We start from the raw sequence: 19,179 nt of genomic DNA, 5'->3' as shown, positions 1-19,179 counted from the left end.
GATGAGCTCTCTCATAAAACACTGGCTCTGGCTCATACCCACCCTGACTCTCTATGGGAATAGGAGGTGGACTCTTGTTCCGTTCCCTATCAGCCAATCTATGACTCCCTGAGTTCTGATTTCCAACATGATGGTCCTCTGCTGGAAACCTATTTTGGACTATACCAATTAGGTTCTGGAGTGCTTCTAATATGTTTCAGTTTGGATCATCTAGCTGTTCGGGAGGAGCCTCTGGGTTCACTTCTAGAACCGATTTCTCCCTATCCACCTCTTCGCATGCCAAGCGTACACACATAGGACCCCTTTCGCGCTTGCGAGCTTGTCGCGTAGTCAGAGGCATCCTAAGAGAAAAATAAAATAAAATAAATAAAATAACTAATTTCTTTGGAAAAATATTTAATTAATTAAATTTAAATATCCTAGAAAATTAATATAATAAAATTAATTAAACAATTAAAGCAAAACGTAATGGAGAAAGGTTCCTAGTGTTGGAAACCTTGCTCTGATACCAAAATGTCATGCCCAAACATTAGGGCACGAGCAGGATAATTTTTTTTTTTTAACATCACAACTTAAAGCATTAAATTAGCAAATATGAAATGCTCTAACATGTTTTGTCTTAACTATGCTTAGAGTTAACTTTATCTACTAACTCAAGTAATAAAAAATAATTAAAAATTAAATGCGAAATACTAAATGAAAAGTTTTATTGTCTCATCGATCTTAATCAATAACTAAATTAAATCAAATAATTAACGTAGATAAAGATTAATCTCCAATAACCATTAATTGTTCTTAGGATCTAATTAAACTAGTCCTAGCGCTTAGTTTTATAAGTGTCTTTATGTTATTTAACAATAATTAAAAAGTAGTTTAAACTAAATCAACTAAAGGGTTGATTAAATTCATAAATGTATATTTTCCTATAAAGTTTAATCAAAATAACTTACCCTATTTGTCATACATAACTAAAGGGATTAAACTCCATAGTATTTTAAATTTAAACATTTTATTTTATTTTTTTCTTTAAATAAATCCATATGTTTATAAAAACATATGTAAATTATAACACTTGATAAAATATTTAATCTAACAATTTTTTTTTTTCTTTCTATTCATATTTTCAATCTCGATATATATATATATATATATATATATATATATATATATATATATATATATATATATATATATATATATAACTAATATAATAAACTTCACATCTTTATTAGATAACCCATGCAAACCCTAACTAAAGATATTATTATAAAAATACCCTACAATTCAAAATTTCATTATTGTTTTATACTACCCTAGCCCTACCCGAGCTAGGGTTTTTTTTTTTTGCTTCTTTGAGTTATGCAGGTGCCGAATGGATTCCTTGGTGGAGTGGGGGCCATGTATAATGGCGGGGGTTTGAAGCGGCGGTGGGATGCCAGGCGCCGCCCACTATGTGTCCACACAGTGGTGGCGCGGGGCATCAACCCACTGTGTGTCCACACAGTGGTGGTGTGGGGCATCGGCCCACTGTGTGTCCACACAGTGGTGGCCCGCGAGCTGCCCATTATGTGTACACACAGTGAGATTTGCCCCCCCCGAAACCCTATTTTTTTTTTTTAAATAGTTTTTTTATTATTATTTTTGTTTATTTAAATGAAATAAAATTATATATATATATATATATATATATATATATATTAAACAAACAAGTATTTTATTTAACTTTAAGAAATGAATCCATTTATGCATTTATGCATGCATGTAAATTTGTTGTATGTATATATATATTTATATATAAATATAACATTATTGAATCTAGGGCAATTTCTTTTTATGCAAATATTTTTATTTTGAACATATAAGACACAGATTAGATATTTTCTTCAAATTTAATCAATGCATTTATTTCCTTTTATTAAAATCCTAGTTGCAAAAGAAATGGTGGATAGATTTACTTTCTGAAAAATAAAATAAATAACAGAATGAAACAAACTTAACACAAAAACTATTTAAATCTAGAAATTTAAAATAAATCTTTAGAGATGCCTATAATAAACTTTAGATTTTTATTTTCTGCAAGTTAATAAAATGACAGTTTTAAATAAATTCCAACAACAACTTTATTTATCTAGAATCCTTTAAAATTAACCTTGCAATTAGGAATTAAACTGAAACATTTATATTCAAAGTAACATGCATGCAATCATTAAATTAATTCTTTATTTTCCTAATTTATTTCATAAGCATAAAGGAAAGAAATAGATTTCTTGCTTTTCAAAATATTCTATATTCAACAAATATCAATTTCAAAACTTTAGGAACTAAATCCAGAATTATTCACTTCATTGCTGCAGTATCTAAAATATTACATTTCTTTAAAGTACATTTAAAGGACACTATCGTCATTTTACAAATAGGTCCCTCATTATTAATAAATGAGGACTTTAAACAAAATAATAAATATATTTCCAAATAGTTTTTTGCAGCAATAACTCCATCAAATTTCCCCTTGTCCTAATTCTTTTCTTCCAACAACCTGCAAATAATCAAAGTATATGACCATGGAGTGCTCACCTCCCAGCCTAGGCTAACTAGTAGCCACCCCCGAGCTTGGAGAATCAAGCTCTAGATAGGTAACACACACGTAACACAAAACAAACACAGGAATACCAATCACATACACATTCCCAACCCAGGCTACACTGCACTACACATTGTGATGTCTTTTCAAGGTTGGTAGTGGACCAAGTACCCTGAGGAGACTGCAAGTATGGTAAAACCTATAGCCACCTCATAGCAAATCAAATATATCATAAGTATAACAACCCCACATCCTTATGCCCCCCAAGGCATTCATGCCTTATTTCCCTCCTTATGACCCCCAAATGCATAAACAAGCCATGCAGCAAGGGTCACATAAAATCCCTTGTGATCACTCTCATAACGAGAGCCTCTCACTCAAGGGTTGTCACTTCTACCACCCACAAGACCATCCTCTCTCCCAAGAGTAGGATGCCTTGATTACTCCCAAAGCACATAAAATGCATACAAAAAGTAAAACATAGAACACAATAATTTTTCAAGGAAAACATGCAAGAAACTAGCCTTTTTACACAAGCAATTCATTTCAACACAACATGCAATATTAAACAATACAAGGAGAAAATATGACCAACCTTCAATTGCCCAAAGGTATGCTAGATTGGTTGAAGATGAGCAGCCCAATTCCACAAACCCTTACCTCTCTATACTTAGCCCAAAATTTCTTAAAACTAAATGTGTCCTCCTTTCAAATTCTTGTCTCCAAAAATGGAGAGTGGGTGATTACTCGCAAACTCTCTCATTCTTGCCTAAGAAGACCTCAGTGAGAGTTCTCACAAGTTTCTAAAATTGAAAAACGAAAAAGAAGAAAAAGATCAAAAGGGATCTCTCAACAAATTAGAAAGTTAACTAACCTAGATGATGCCTTCTAAATTCAATTTTCGCACAACTTAGAAAACTCACTTTTTAGGGTGCCTAAATAGTCACATGGGAGTTGAAACATGCCTAAATTACTCCTAACCCTTAGGTATACGTTATGGGCTTTAGGAAAAACTCTTAAACTACCCCTAGGTATCCATTTAACCCCTTTTAAACCCCTCTAAAGTTAATTTTCGGGTCAAACGTAAGTTGACCACCCCAAAGATTTTCTTCCCAAGGCAATTATGGACTCACATTAAATTAATTGAAAAAGCTATGGTTAAACAACTCCCTCCAAGAGACAAATTTAAAATCCAAAACATAAATCAATCACATGTGTCAAGCGACACAATAAAAATACTTTTACGAAATTACACTTGAAATTTTGTCTCTTGTTGGATTTACACGAATTAACAAAATTCAATTTAACATTCATGAAATAATCACTTTTACGAATAAAATACGATACAAACGGGTTGTTGTCTCTCCAAATAGACAAACCCTGGTTTTACGAACGTACATAGGTCTAGGTTTGGTTCTCCATAATATTTCCATGGTCACATGGATCATTTTCCTGTGCATCTCAATTACACATTCGTAATTTTGAATAACCTTATGTAATATAAAGCACATGAATAAGAATATACATCAAACACTTTGCATACAATTTACACTTAAACAAATCAATACATCTTATATCCAAATAAATCCACGTAAGTAATTATCATAATTCTCATAACTTTGATCCTCACATAAACATGCATCCTATTTCTATCATCATAGTAATTCCTGCAAATCCAATCATGACATATATCATCTCAAATTCATCCTATTCTAGAATCATATAGAGTTCTATATCATAAAGCATATAAATGAAGCATCAACATATAGCAATGTTATCCAAATCATGGAATCATATAAGTTCTAAATCCATAATGCATAAAAATAAAGCATCCATAATAGTCTCAACATTAAAAAATATTGAAATGCTAGACTAAGTCGGGGTAGGGCCTCACAATATCCTCCCATTGGATCTGTCCTCTGGAAATTCTCTCATCACCAAATACGGCTCTACAAGCCTCTGTCCCTCCAAGATCCTGAAATATATACTGGACTAACTCACCAGTCACAGGGTTGTGAAGAATACTGTAGACATCCTTGAGTGTCACACTAATCTCACCAGTGGGCAGGTGGAAAGTGTTATGCTCGCTATGCCATCTCTCTGCTAAGGTAGTCAAAAATCCCCTATTATGGGTAATATCAGGCATGTATAACAAATGGCGTAATCCACAGACATCTATATGTCTAAAATCTTAGCCCGTGTAAGCTCTGACACTAAATGACCCATGGTCGGGAATTTCTCCCAACACTGGAGAACATCGAGTTTCTCTTGTTTAACAAGAGAATTTGATCTCTATCAATCATATATCTATAAAATCAAAGAGATCGCTAATCTATCACATGAACAATTGGTAAATCTTTTCACCAAGAAAATTAGGCTATCAAAATCAACCTAAAACTATCAATCATGGTTTTTTATCAATCAATGAGTTCAAGCAAACTTTGCTATGCTCTTGATTAGAAACTGAATTGGTTTCTTAGAGCTAATCTATCAATCTACCAATAAAATCAATCAATAATTTATCCTATCAATCAACATGATCAAAATTTTTTGTCAATCAAGACATTAATTGAATACCTATCAATCACATTTGTGCATCAAAATGCCTAAATCAAATCATCTCATTGAATTTTAACATGGACAAAATCAAACAAATTCATCTAAAGCAAATGCGCTATTCTTGAAGACAAAAACGCTATTCTATTGACCACAGGCGCTAAATCATATAAAAGTGCTAACCTTTTTAACATATGCGCTAAAAACCAAGTCAAAAGCACTAACCTTTTTCACATATGTGCAAACACATGGATCAAAAGCGAGAAATCTTTAAAAGCGCTAACAATCTAAACAAAAGTGGTAACCAAACATTCAAATGTGCTAAAGTAACAAAAGCGAAAACCTTTTTAACAAATGCACAAACCTATGGAGAAAAAGCGCTAACACGCAAAATAAACAAAATGGAAAAATTAAAAACAAACCATAAAATGTGCCAAAAAGCAAGGAAATTGGTATGGAAAGTTGCAAACAAGATTGAGATAAGGTACATACCGGATAACCATACTCAGGAGGTCATTGATAATGTTGTACACGCTCAAATTGACGGTTCTCGAACAGGATAACCATTTTGCCAGCTCAGTAAGACAATTCTTTTCACTCCACAAGCTGACAAGGATGCAAATGAGGATAAAATTATTCTAAGTTAATTTTATAATTACCATTTGAAAGGGTAATTAATGCTTTTAAGTGGGTCAATTTTATTTATTTTTCACAAATAAATTTAATTGAAGGACCTTTTCAATTATCGTGAGATTGATCACTTATCCAAAATTTTCAACTATTTCACGATCAATCTCCCGAGGGGCACACAATCAGGATTTTTATCTTCATCAGGCACATTATCAAGACTTGATTTAATGTTTGAAACAATGTTGTCTCAACATAATTTAAAAGAGGCAAAATGTATACACATAAAAATGGCTATGAGCAATTAAATAAATATTTTATATTTATTTTAATAATTATTCTTCTATTAAATAGTTAATTTGAAAGATTATTTAATTTAATTCATTTCATGTCCTATTAATTAATTTAATTGAAATATTTTATTAATTAATTAATTTATCCTTTTCCTCTAATCAATTAATTAAATATATAATATTTAATTAGTCCTCTAATCAATCAATTAAATATCTAATAATTAATGGTTATTCTTCTATCCTATAGTCTCAAATATTAAATAATTTCTTAAATTATTTAAATCCCTTTTTCAACCCATCTTCCATCTCCACTTCATCTTTCGTTTGCAAACTCATCCATCATGTGGCTAAATTAATTCAACACAATTAAAATAAATAAAACATTTATTGGCCACTTATCTCCAACTTCCAAAATAAATGAAATATTGTCTACGTACACATATTTCCTAACCTTCTTCTATATTCTCTATAACATCCCTATATCTTAGGAGGATTTGAGTCCACTTGTCCTCTCATTCCTAAATCTTCTCCAACTATCCTATATTCTCTCAAGTCTTCCCCTTAGTCAAGGTGAGATGAGTGACACTTGTCTTCTCCTTCCCCCTTTCTCTCAACCTTCAGCTTCTTGCTCATAGCCATCCAATCTGCAAGATTTGATCATGGCCATTGATCTTTGCCACCTAAGCTCATGCATTCAAAAATCTATAAAAGAAGGTCTCCTAAGCCATTTTGAAACCTATAGACTAATAGCTAATCATACAGTAATCTAGGAGTCTTCATCTTGCATCCGTGAGTTTGAGTTTGAAGCAAATAGCATTTTAGAGTTTTTGAGCATAAATAATTTTCATAGCATTTTAGCTTAATATCATTTGCATTATCATAGTATCAGTTAACTATTAGTCCATTCTTCATATGACATCTTGAAAGCTACCAGTGCTTGTCTGAGAGAAAATCATCTGCAACCAGAAACAATGGAGTTAGGACACAATGAGACTTAAATCATGAAGGTAATAATGTTTTCATTTCATGTACATTAATTGGTTGAGTTTGGATTTCTTGTAGCATTTCCTTTGTATTTTGTGAAACTAATATGTTGCAGGTAGTATTCTGAAGATATTATTCAAGTCGACACAGGTTCCAATTCTTTACCTACATCTATTGATGGGCAGATTTTGTTGTTAGAAGTTCAAATTTCAGCTCTTGAAAGGGATATAGACCTAATCATTAGGAGAGATAAAGAGCTTAGAGGATTGGTGAGTCCTTAGTTGGACTCCTTGAGTGTACATAAAAAGGAATGCATAGATATTATTGGAAAGACCACACTGACAAAGATTAAGGAGAAAGAGTCCCATGCTCATATGCTTAATAGACTTGTATCAATATCCGACACATTCAAATTCGACTGGGACATTTATCTAGGGATTTTGGAGAAAGCCTATCCAAAAATTTTCAAGTATATTCAGCTCTGGTAAGGTGTTTTGGGACACATTCTTTGTACATAATTTCATTATTTATCTCGGTTTTTGGTGCTTTTTGGCATTGTTGTGAAAGGGGGAGGTATAGGTGAAAAATAAATCCTTGGCATCAAGAGATAAGGAGTATTTATATAGATCATGATTACAGACGACATATTTAGCTCAGGGGGAGCAATCTCAGGGTGAATCCGACAGATGGAAACCATTATCATTTTTCACATGAGTGTTGTCATCAATTCCAAAGGGGGAGATTGTTGGCAATTGACACTCATTTGATTGGTTTCATATGTTGTCATTGATGACAACATATTTCGGCTTCATTATTTGGTTTGGTACTTCACTGACAGACACTTCACCAACATCGGTAGGTATCTTCATCGGTAGGAAGGATTCTATGGGTAATCGGCTCCCAGAGCTAACAACATTTGAAAGCTGACATGATTTGCAGACCAGTAAAGGATAATAACCAACAAACAGGGTACCGGTTGTATACACCTAAAAATGGTCTGAAGATAATTAATTGAATAAGCAATTATTTAATTAATCTCCCTTCCCAATTTAATTGGATTCATCAACAATTTGATTAAATTCTCCCTTTTCATCTACTTATTAATAAATCTGAAGATTTATTTAATAGGTTCATTTCAATAATCCCTTTTGATTAATTAATTCCAATTAATTAATCCCTCCCCATTTAAAATCATTTCTTCTAATTCCTAATTAATTAAAACAAATCAATTTATGAGTTGTTGAAAGTTAATTAGTCTTTTCTTATTATTTGAATTTTTAAATTCAAATTACCCACATGTCTCCTAACTTCTAACTACCTAGCATAACCACTTCTAAACCTATCCCATTCCATCTAACCCTGGGTTTAATTAAACCTATCTTAGCTTGCACATCCTAACCTCCTTATCCTAACCTCCTATGGTGTGGATACTCCCCCCTTGAGACACATGGCATTCTTAGGCCACATGTCCCCTCTCTTGGGAGCCTCTTGAAACTTCTCACCATAGAGATGACAAATTTTCCCTTTCATCCAACCTCTCTAGGAAGCTTCTTGACACTTGTCACCATAGAGATGACAAATGTTCCCTTTCATCCATGATGGGGTTCACCTAGCTTGCTCACACTTCATCTAGCTGGTGTTGCTCAATTCCACCAACTCTCTAGGCCTAGCTATGCTCTAAGACCTCCAAGTCCTTCTCAATATCTTCTAGGGTTTGCTTCTTGTCAGTTTCAAGGTGTTTGCTTCAAGTTTTTTCACTAGGAACCCTACCAATTCACAATGCTTCCCATGTGCTCATTATGGCTGTCTTGGCTTCAACTTGTCAAATTGACCTCTTACTATTGTTAGTTGATGAAGAGGTGTGGAGGTGGATACTAAAATGTTCTTAATATCTTTTGGGTCCATATGAGGTTTTCATTCACTTCCTTCCTTACCGATTTCACCATTTTGCCTAGAAAAGGGCTACAAGGAATTAACCCTATTAAGCCTCCAAATTTTGGTTTTCTAGGGCTTGAGAGAAAATGGTCCAAAAGACCTTGCATCAAGTTTGTATTTTCTTCAAATATGCACCTAACCTTGAGTGATTTTTATGGTTTTGGTTCCTTATCCCACTGTACAATGCCCTAACCCAAAAATGAGGGTTTTTAACAGTTTCTAGGCCTTCTAACCGATAGTGACTGGTCTAGTTTATGTTTGGGAAACAAATGGCCTTGTCAAGGCCTCTCCTTGCATAGGAAACTCCATATGGACACCTTGGACCCCTCCAAAAGGTTATTTTATGATCTTGCATTCACCCCTACACTTTACACTCCAAATTCAACTTGTCTCCTCTAGCCAGGTTGCTCCTGGACTCACCTAGAACAAGGTGACAGTCATATTAAATTTCATCTCCAACACTTATCCCTCCATATATACAATATAAAAGTGGTTTCCTTCCATGTCCCAATAGTCCATGATGGTAGCACAAAGAGAATTCATGGGGCAACCATTTTACACAAAACTACTATATACAAGCCAAAACTAGCTGTTTGCAAACCAAAACAAGAAAACACCAATACAAGTTATCTAAAAATATTGAAATGAAACTATTAACTATAAAACACACCAAAGAAAATCAATCCATTACTAGATAAATGGATTCAATCCATTAGTATTTACAATGTGAGCAAAATGAGCCAAAATGATGACAAACAGTTTGAAAATGAGTAGTTTTAGATTGTTGATCTCATAAAAATAAAAATCCAATGTCGATAACCATGAAAGAGAAGGTTTTTATAGTCTTCCCCATGTGTGGAGGAATTATAAGGTGTTGAGAAATCCCTAACTCCATCGCTAAGCAATTTAGGACAAAAGTTGTCATGACAACTTTTTGCAATTTTGCATCTTTTTCACTTTTTGCCTTCTCAATGTATGAGACCTATTAGAAGTCATTATTCATGACTCTTAAAGAATTTATAAGACTATTTTAACCCCCCCTAATGTCTATACCAATTTTTGACACTTTTGACCATCAAGAAGGTCAATTACTTACTCAAACCACTACCTAGGCACAAAATGCAAATTTAAGAAGAACTAACTCAATATAGGCCTAACTTTTACTCATCACACTCACTCTTGGACCCTCCTAGAGTCCTTATTCAATACCTAACTTGGCTAAGGTCGGTACAAGCCAAAACTGAGAAAAAACTAATAGCCTAAGTCCTAGGTGCTCTTGCACCATTCTCCCAAACAAAAGAAAATCATGTCACATCTTTAGGAATCAGATTCTGATCAATTCCTGGCTTCTTAAACTCTATCTCAAGCATCCATGTAGCTTCAACATCATTTATACCCTACCACTTGATTAGGTGCTCCCAGTAGATTTGTTGCCTTTTCTTCTTGGCGATCCTTGAACTCAACACCTTCTCAGCCTTTGGTTTTGGTCTTGTTAGTAATTGAAGGTTGTTCACATCATCTGATACCTCTGAGTGACTGCAATCTGAACCTTGCATTGGTCCTTTGTAGGCAACTAAGTCTTCTATGTTGAAAATCGGTGACAATCCTATGTCACTAGGTAGGTCCACCTTGTATGCATTTTCTCCATACTTGGTTAGAATGGCACATGGACCCAACCTTCTCATTTGCAACTTGTTAGGCACTCCTTGTTGTAGCCTTGCTTTTTTTAGGTGCACCATGACAAGGTCTCCCACCTGAAATTGTAGGTTCTTCCTTCTTTCATCAACTTTTTGCTTGATCTTTCTTGTGTTCTCCATCAAGGCTTGCTTGATTGATTCATGTACCTCCTTCATTGACTGAGCAAAGTCTTTTGCATATCCACTTCTTGTTGCTGCACTACCTAAGTCTCTCAACTCCAAATACCCCTTGGGTGCACACCATAGATCACTTCAAAAGGTCTCTTGTCGGTAGTCCTATTCATGATGTCATTGTATGCATATTCAGCTTGTGAAAGTACTTGATCCCATGTCTGACCATACTCTTTGGTAAGGCACCTCAATAAGTTCCCTAAGCTCCTATTCACCACTCCAGTTTGCCCATCTATTTGAGGATGGTAGGTTGATCCAAAAGATAGGTTGGTGCCAAGATTTTTCCAAAGTGTCTTCCAAAAATGATGCATAAACTTTGAGTTCCTATCTGAAACAATGCTCATGGGTATACCATGTATCCTCACTACTTCTTTGAAGAACAAATGAGCTATTTGGCATGCATCATGAGTAGTCTTGCAAGGCACAAAGTGAGCCATCTTACTAAATCTATCCATAATGACATAAATGTTGCCAAATCCTTTCTTTGTCCTTGGTAAACCTACTACAATGTCCATACTAATGCATTCCCAAGGTCTATTTGGTATGGGAAGAGGTTGGTATAAACCAGAATTTGAAGAAGTACCTTTGGCCTTTTGTCAAACTATGCAAATCTCCACATAATTTTTCACATCTTGATTCATTCTTGGCCAATAGTAGTACCTCTGAACCAACTCTTGAGTCTTATTGACTCCAAAATGTCCACTAAGGCTGCCATCATGCTTCTCTTGTATGAGGTTTTCTCTCACTGAGCCTCTAGGCACACAAAGCTGCCCACTTCTAAACAATAGTCCATTTTGAAAAGTAAAATCAAAATACTCACTATGGAAGTGATTTTGATACTCCTTACACACCTTTTAGGCATTTGAGAAGTCTTCATCCTCTGGGTATAAGTCTCTAAAACTGTCAACTCCTATGCTTCTCAATTGGACTTCTTGGACTGTCAAAAGTCTCCTGCTTAATGCATCAACAACCCAGTTTAACTATCCTTTCTTGTGCTTGATTGTGAATGTGTATGCTTGCATGTACTCCACCCATTTCATGTGTTTATGACTGAGTTTGTCTTGTGAGTTTAGAAAGCTCAATGCTTGGTTGTTCGTATAGACTACAAATTCCTTAGGAAGGAGATAGTGTCTCCACTTCCTCAAAGCATGCACTAAAGCATATAGTTCCAAGTCATAAGAGGATTATTTCCTCTTTGCATCACTTATATTCTCACTATGGAAAGCTTCTGGTCTTTCTTCTTGGCTTAGGACAACACCTACTACAACATTGCTTGCATCACATTCTACTATGAAAAGTTTCTCAAAACTAGGTAACACTAGCATTGGTTGAGTAGATATCTTCTCCTTCAAGGTTTCAAAACCTTTGTTTGCTTTTTCACCCCACTTAAACTTTGCCTTCATTCCACCTCTAATGGTGTCTAACATTGGTGCACATATAGCACTGCATTGACTAATGGACTTCTTGTAGTATTGAGCTAGTCCATGGAAGCTTCTCACCTCTGTTGCTGACTTAGGAGTAGGCCAATTTACAATGGCTTCAACCTTGATAGGATCCATATTGAGGTTTCCTTGAGACAACACAAACCCAAGGTAAACCAAATCCTTCTTAACAAATTAAGTACATCTTGCAAATGAATAATATGATCTGCCCTATCCTTACTGAAAATGAGAATATCATCTAGATATACCACCACAAATTTACCTATGAAGTCCTTCATCACCTCATTCATGAGTCTCATGAAGGTGCTTGGAGCATTGGATAAGCCAAATGGCATTACAAGCCATTCATAAAGACCCTCTATAGTCTTAAATGCAATTTTCCACTCATCACCCTCCTTAATCCTAATTTGGTGGTATCCACTTTTAAGGTCAATCTTGGTAAAGTACTTGGCTTGCCCTAAACAATCCATTAGGTCTTCTATTCTAGGAACTGGAAACCTATATATGATGGTGATCCTATTTATAGCTCTAGAATCAGTACACAATCTCCAAGTACCACCTTTCTTTGGGGCTAACACGGTAGGGACAACACAAGGGCTAATGCTTTTCCTAATTAGGCCTTGGTCTAAGAGCTCTTGGATTTGCTTGGCAATCTCAACATTTTGTTGGGGAGTTGTTTTATAAGCTGCCTTGTTAGGTAAGGATGCTCCAGGAATGAAGTCTATTTGATGGCTTATGGTTCTTTTAGGAGGTAAGGTGGCTGGCTGTCCATCACTCACTATGCCTTTGAACTTATTATACAAGTCTTGAACCTCTATTGGAAATTCTGTTTGCTCTTTCTTGTCTTCCTCTTTAGGCTTTATTACTAGTGTAACCCCTATACCTTCACCTTCCTCTAGTGTCTTCAAGAATTATTTTTCACTCACCAAAAGAACATTAGGACATGCTGCCCTCTTTTCACTTTCCTCAAGGATAGACTGAATCTTGAATGTGACTCCATCTTTCTTGAATGAGTATGCATTCTTGGATCCATAATGAATAGCTTGTCTATCAAATTTCCATGGTCTTCCTAATAGAATAGACATGCATCCATGGGTAGGACATCACATAACACCTTTTCCTTATACCTCCCAATGGTAAAATCCACCCATGCTTGCTCATTGACTAGGACATGTTGGCCTTTATTCAACCAAGTGACTCTATATGGGTTGTTGTGAGGTATCCTTTGCAATTTGAGTTTACTCACTACCTCTTCTAACACAATTTTGTCTGTTGACCCTGAATCAATGATCACTTTGCAAACTTTGTCCATAATCTTGCATTTGATCCTAAATAAGGACCTTCTTTGGCTTGACTCTTCTCTGACAGGTTCTTTGATCAAAGATCTCCTTATCATCAAGTTGTCACCTACCTCTGATTCTAAGGCAACCTCTGAAGTCTTGCTTCTTGAAGACTCTTCTTGAAGATAGTTCACTCTTCTTTCACCACCATGTGATGATGATCCCTTCTCTAGGCACCTATATGCTGGATGACCAAGTTGGTTGCAATGGTAACACTTCATTGTTGCAAAATATGAGGAACCTCTGCCTTGGCCACTAGATCTTCCTCTAAAACCATTGTTTGATCCCCTTCCTCTATTGAATCCTCCTCTATTAGTTCCACTCTCTTGCTACTCAGTGAGTTTAGACTCACCTTGTGTTCTTTGTTCAAAACTTCTTCCTCCAAAGCCTTCCCTATGGCCTCTATTATCTTTTCCTCTACCTTTGCCTTTATTGCTGCTTAAGTCATGTCTTCTTTTCAATTTTTCTTCCACCTTAAGGGCAAGTTGATAGGTTTGATGGACTATTTTTGGGCACATTAAACTGATTTCTTCTTGGATGTTCCACCGTAGACCATTTAGGTACCTAGCAACCTTGAGACTCTCTTCTTCCACTGTATGAGATCTAAGGCTAAGTTTGTGAAACTCCTCCATATAACTACTGATATCAAGGTCATTTTGTCTTAAGTTTTGTCTCTTCCTATGAATTTTCACTTCATAGTCATCAGAGAGATAGACTTCTTTGATTTTGACTAACATCCCTTTCCAAGAAGAGATGGGTGCTTTGCCCATTTTCTTCCTCTCATCTTGCACAAATTTCCACCATGTGAGAGCAGCTCCTCTCATCCTTGACTTGGCTACATTGACTCTTTTGGCTTCAGTGATGCCTTCACATTCAAAATGGTTCTCCATACCTTCTATCCATTCTAGTACCACTTTTGCCTCCATCTTTCCAGTGAACAATGACAATCCTTCTAGTGATTTACCACTTAAGGCCTTCAATGCCTTCAGGAAAGGTTCTTGTTCTAGGATAGGGTTAGGTTTAGGTACTTTGTCAATCTCTGACACTTATTTCCCCTTCCCTTCTTCTCCTTCAACCTTTACCAACACTTCATCTGCCTTGGTTTCAATCTCACCAAGCTTACTCTCCAATTTAATCAACTTCTCCTTCAAGAGTCTATTCTCTTCCTCCTGATCATCCACTTTCTTTTCCAACTCTGCATTGGTCACCATATTGTTGTCTCCTATATATTCCACTAAGGACATCTACTCACCTAGCCCAAATCTTATAGGCTCTAATACTAATTTGATGGGGTTCACCTAGCTTGCTCACACTTCACCTAGCTGGTGTTGCTCAATTCCACCAACTCTCTAGGCCTAGTTATTATCTAAGACCTCCAAGTCCTTCTCAATCTCTTCTAGGGCTTACTTCTTGTTATTTTCAAGGTGTTTGCTTTAAGAGTTTTCATTAGGAACCCTACCAATTCACAATGCTTCCCATGTACTCATTATGGCTGTCTTGGCTTCAACTTGCCAAATTGACCTCCTACTATTATGAGTTGATGCAAAGGTGTGGAGGTAGATAATAACATTTTTTGAATACCTTTTGGGTCCATATAAGGTTTTATTCACTTCATTCCTTACCAATTTCACCATTTTGCCTAGAAAAGGGCTACAAGGAATTAGCCTTATTAGGCCTCAAAAATCCAGTTTTCTAGGGCTTGAGAGAAAATGGTCCAAAAGACCCTACAACAATTTTGGATTTTCTTCAAAGATACACCTAACCTCAAGTGATTTTTGTGGTTTTGGTTCCTTATCCCACCGTACAATGCCCTAACCCACAAAAATGAGGATTTTTAAGGGTTTCTAGGCCTTGTAACCGGCAGTGACTGGTCTAGTTTGTGTTTGGGAAACAAATGGCCTTGTCAAGGCTTCTCCTTACATAGGAAACTCTATATGGACACCTTGGACCCCTACAAAAGGTTATTTTGTGATCTTGCATTCACCCTTGCACTTTACCCTCCAAATTCACCCTGTCTCCTCTAGCCGGGTTGCTCCTAGACTCGCCTAGAACAAGATGACAGTCATATTAAACTCCATCTCCAACATTTATCCCTGCTGTAGTCACATAAATCTGTCCATTTTAATTAAATGAATATTTCGTATTTATTTGATTAAAAATCCACTAGCCACCAGTTAATTAAATTAATATTTAATTAATTCATCCCCAAAACATTCTTCTATTAATTAAATAAATTATTCAATTTATTTTAATTAATTCATTAAATCCAATTCCAATCAATTAAATAAATAAAATCAATTTATTTAATTAAAATCCCCTTTTCCTCTTTTAAATAAATTGAATAAACATTTATTTAAATCATTATCCCCACCCCACTTGCATTTTCCTACAAATGCAACTTGCACATATTTATTGAAATAAATGAATTTTTATTTTAAATAAAATCCTATTTTCCCTCACCCACCAAATCCACTTGCAAAAATCTAATCCCCTTCTAGATTCTTCTAACCCCTTCCTAATTAGCCTAATCCATCCCCTAAATATTGTCACATTCCTAAGCAAAATGGAGTCACTTCTCAAAGTCTAAAAGTCTTTGATAACCATTAAAGGCTTCCAACTTTCAACCACTTAATTCCTCAAAGTCTTTGATAACCATTAAAGGCTTCCAAATTTCAACCACTTAATCCCCAAAGTCTCCAATAACCATTAATGGTTAATTCAACCCTCCCACATGGTTAAAACATTTGTTTTGACTCAACCTCTCCCCAACCCAAGGGTCTCATCAAGCCTTCAATGCTTTGACCATGATTATCTCTTAATCATTTGCACAAAGGTTTATCCTTGGATTAACTCCTAATCCAGTGGATAATCTTAATTTAGGCTTGACTCTTAGCCTTTAGATAACCATGAGGTCTTCTCAGGCCTTTAATGCCTCCAACCTCTTCTTTCAACCCAACCCTATATTGACATTTGTCATCATTTCATTAGTGCCAATTATGCACATGGATCCCCAACTTTCAAGCTTGACCCTTGATTAAATCATTCAATCTTGGCCATCCATTGCTCCATTTTTCCTATAAATAGAGCCCATTCCTTCATAATCCAGATCCTGAAAACTTGTAAGCATTTAGACTATAGACATTTTTAGAGAGCATTTAGCATAGCATAACTAAATCTTGTATTTTTGGTAAAATCAATCATTTTAGCATTAGTATTAGCTTTTCATTTCATATTTGGAGCTATACTACAATCTCAATCCTCCATAAGCATCCATAGTGCAAAAAGTTGCTGAGAGCTACACTATTTTGGAACTTGGAGAGGAGAGGAACAAGGGAGAAAGGAGCTAATATCATGCTAAGAGATAGTTGGAGATGTCTCATTATCTTTACTTCTTTAGTTAGATACATTAGCATGTTTTTAGTGTCTCTCTTGGTATGCCTTTTGTAGATTAGTTTTTGATTGACTAACACTAATGTTTTGTGTGTTTTGTGTTGTTTGATCATAGACTAACCTTGTGCCATTTAGGAGGGCATCACTTGCATATATACACTATACAATTGGTTTCTTTTCATGTCCCAATAGGATGTGATGGTAGCACAGAGGGAATTCATGGGGCAACCATTTTACACAAAACTGCTATATACAAGCCAAAACTGGCTTTTTGCAAACCAAAATAAGAAAACCCAAATACAACTTATCTACAAAGATTTAAATGAAACTATTAACTCTAAAACACACCAAAGAAACTCAATCCATTACTGGATCAATGGATTCAATCTAGTAGAATTTACAATGTGAGCAAAATGAGCCAAAATTATGACAAACAGTCCAAAAATGAGTAGTTTCAAATTGTTGATCTCATAAAACAAAAATCCAACCTCGGTAACCATGAAAGAGAAGGTTTTTATAGTCTTCTCCATGTGTGGAGGCATTCTATGGCATTGAGAAATCCCTAACTCCATCGCTAAGCAATTTAGGACAAAAGTTATCATGACAACTTTTTGCAATTTTGCATCTTTTTCACTTTTTGCCTTCTCAACCTATGAGACCTATTCTAAGTAATTACTCATGAATCTTAAAGATTTTATAAGACTTTTTTAACCCTCCCTAATTCCTATACCAATTTTTGACACTTTTGACCATCAAGAAGGTCAATTACTTACTCAAACCACTACCTAGGCACAAAATGCAAACCTAAGAAGAACTAACTCAAACTAGGCCTACATTTTACTCATCACACTCACTCTTTGACCCTAATAGAGTCCTTATTCAATACCTGACTTGGCTAAGGTCAGTACAAGCAAAAATTAAGAAAAACTAATAGCCTAAGTCCTAGGTTCTCCTGCACCAATCCAACCTCTTTTCCAACCTCCTCCAATTTCACCATTGATATCTTTAGACTCAATCTTGACCATTGATTCCTGCCACCTGACCCTTGGCCTTGGAAATCCTTTAAATAGACCCCATTTTGGAGCAATAATGATGCCATCTCATTTGCATCTTATGCATTGTTACTATAGACATAATATCTCTTAACATATCATTTGAGCATTGTTATTATAGGCAATTGCATTCTTAGATCTACCTTATTTTATAGCATAATTGTTGAATCATGTAGCTTAATCATTCTCTTTTCTAGCTTAAATGCATCATTATCATCTTAAATCCTCCATCTAGGTGTAGTCAAGTCACTAGAATTTGCTTATCCAGATTTGAGAGCAAATCTACACTCACATTTATTAGGAGGTGATAGATCGATTAGCCATGGTTTTATCTTTATTTGTTCTAAATTTGCTAGCCATGCTTATAATGATCTATTGAGTGTTTTGTGTTGTAGCTACAGGTATCACACTTCACAGGCACGATATTTTGGCACCCATCGTGGGTCAGAATTATCATTTTTGGCCTCTTAAGCTTCATCAACATTCATCTGTGCTTGAGTCTAGTTCAGAAACTCCTACGGACTAATTTGTGAGTTGGGGCAAAAATCATTTCTTACTCGTATTAGCTCATGTCTATGTCATACGAGCCTGTTTCTTCATTCTCATGAGATCTAAAGTTCTATTGTATGAGTTGGTAAATCATGTCGTATGGCTTTCTGCTTCTGTGGTTTTAAAATAGATTGCATTTTAGGGTTTTCATGCTTTTATTGGATATATACTAATGCTAACCCTGGCCTGTTTGTGAGCTTCTTGGCAGCCTAACTAGTTTTTGTAGGACGATTATTGAAGATTACACTTGTCAAAGGATTATTGCATAAAACACATTATGACTACTAATGCATCTATTTCGCAGGTTGCCTAAAAGAATTCAACAAAACTTTGTGTATTTTCTTAAATATTTCTAGGCACACTTGTTTTTACTAATGGAAATGAACAATCATATTTTATGTGTTTTGATGATAGGCGAGTATTCTCTCACCTTTCTTAGGTGATATGAAAGCTAGACTCATCCCTTTGCTTTCATTAGTGCATTTCCTTAGCAGGCCTGCCCTCCCAAGGGGCTAATAACTCTTAGCCATTAAGGCCGGTGAGAGGGGAATGACCTAAGTGG

This window comes from Cryptomeria japonica, chromosome 3 (assembly GCF_030272615.1).
Source record: "Cryptomeria japonica chromosome 3, Sugi_1.0, whole genome shotgun sequence".
NCBI classification, from domain to species: domain Eukaryota; kingdom Viridiplantae; phylum Streptophyta; class Pinopsida; order Cupressales; family Cupressaceae; genus Cryptomeria; species Cryptomeria japonica.
The sequence above is the reverse complement of the archived record's forward strand: the minus strand, read 5'-3'. Positions refer to the sequence as shown.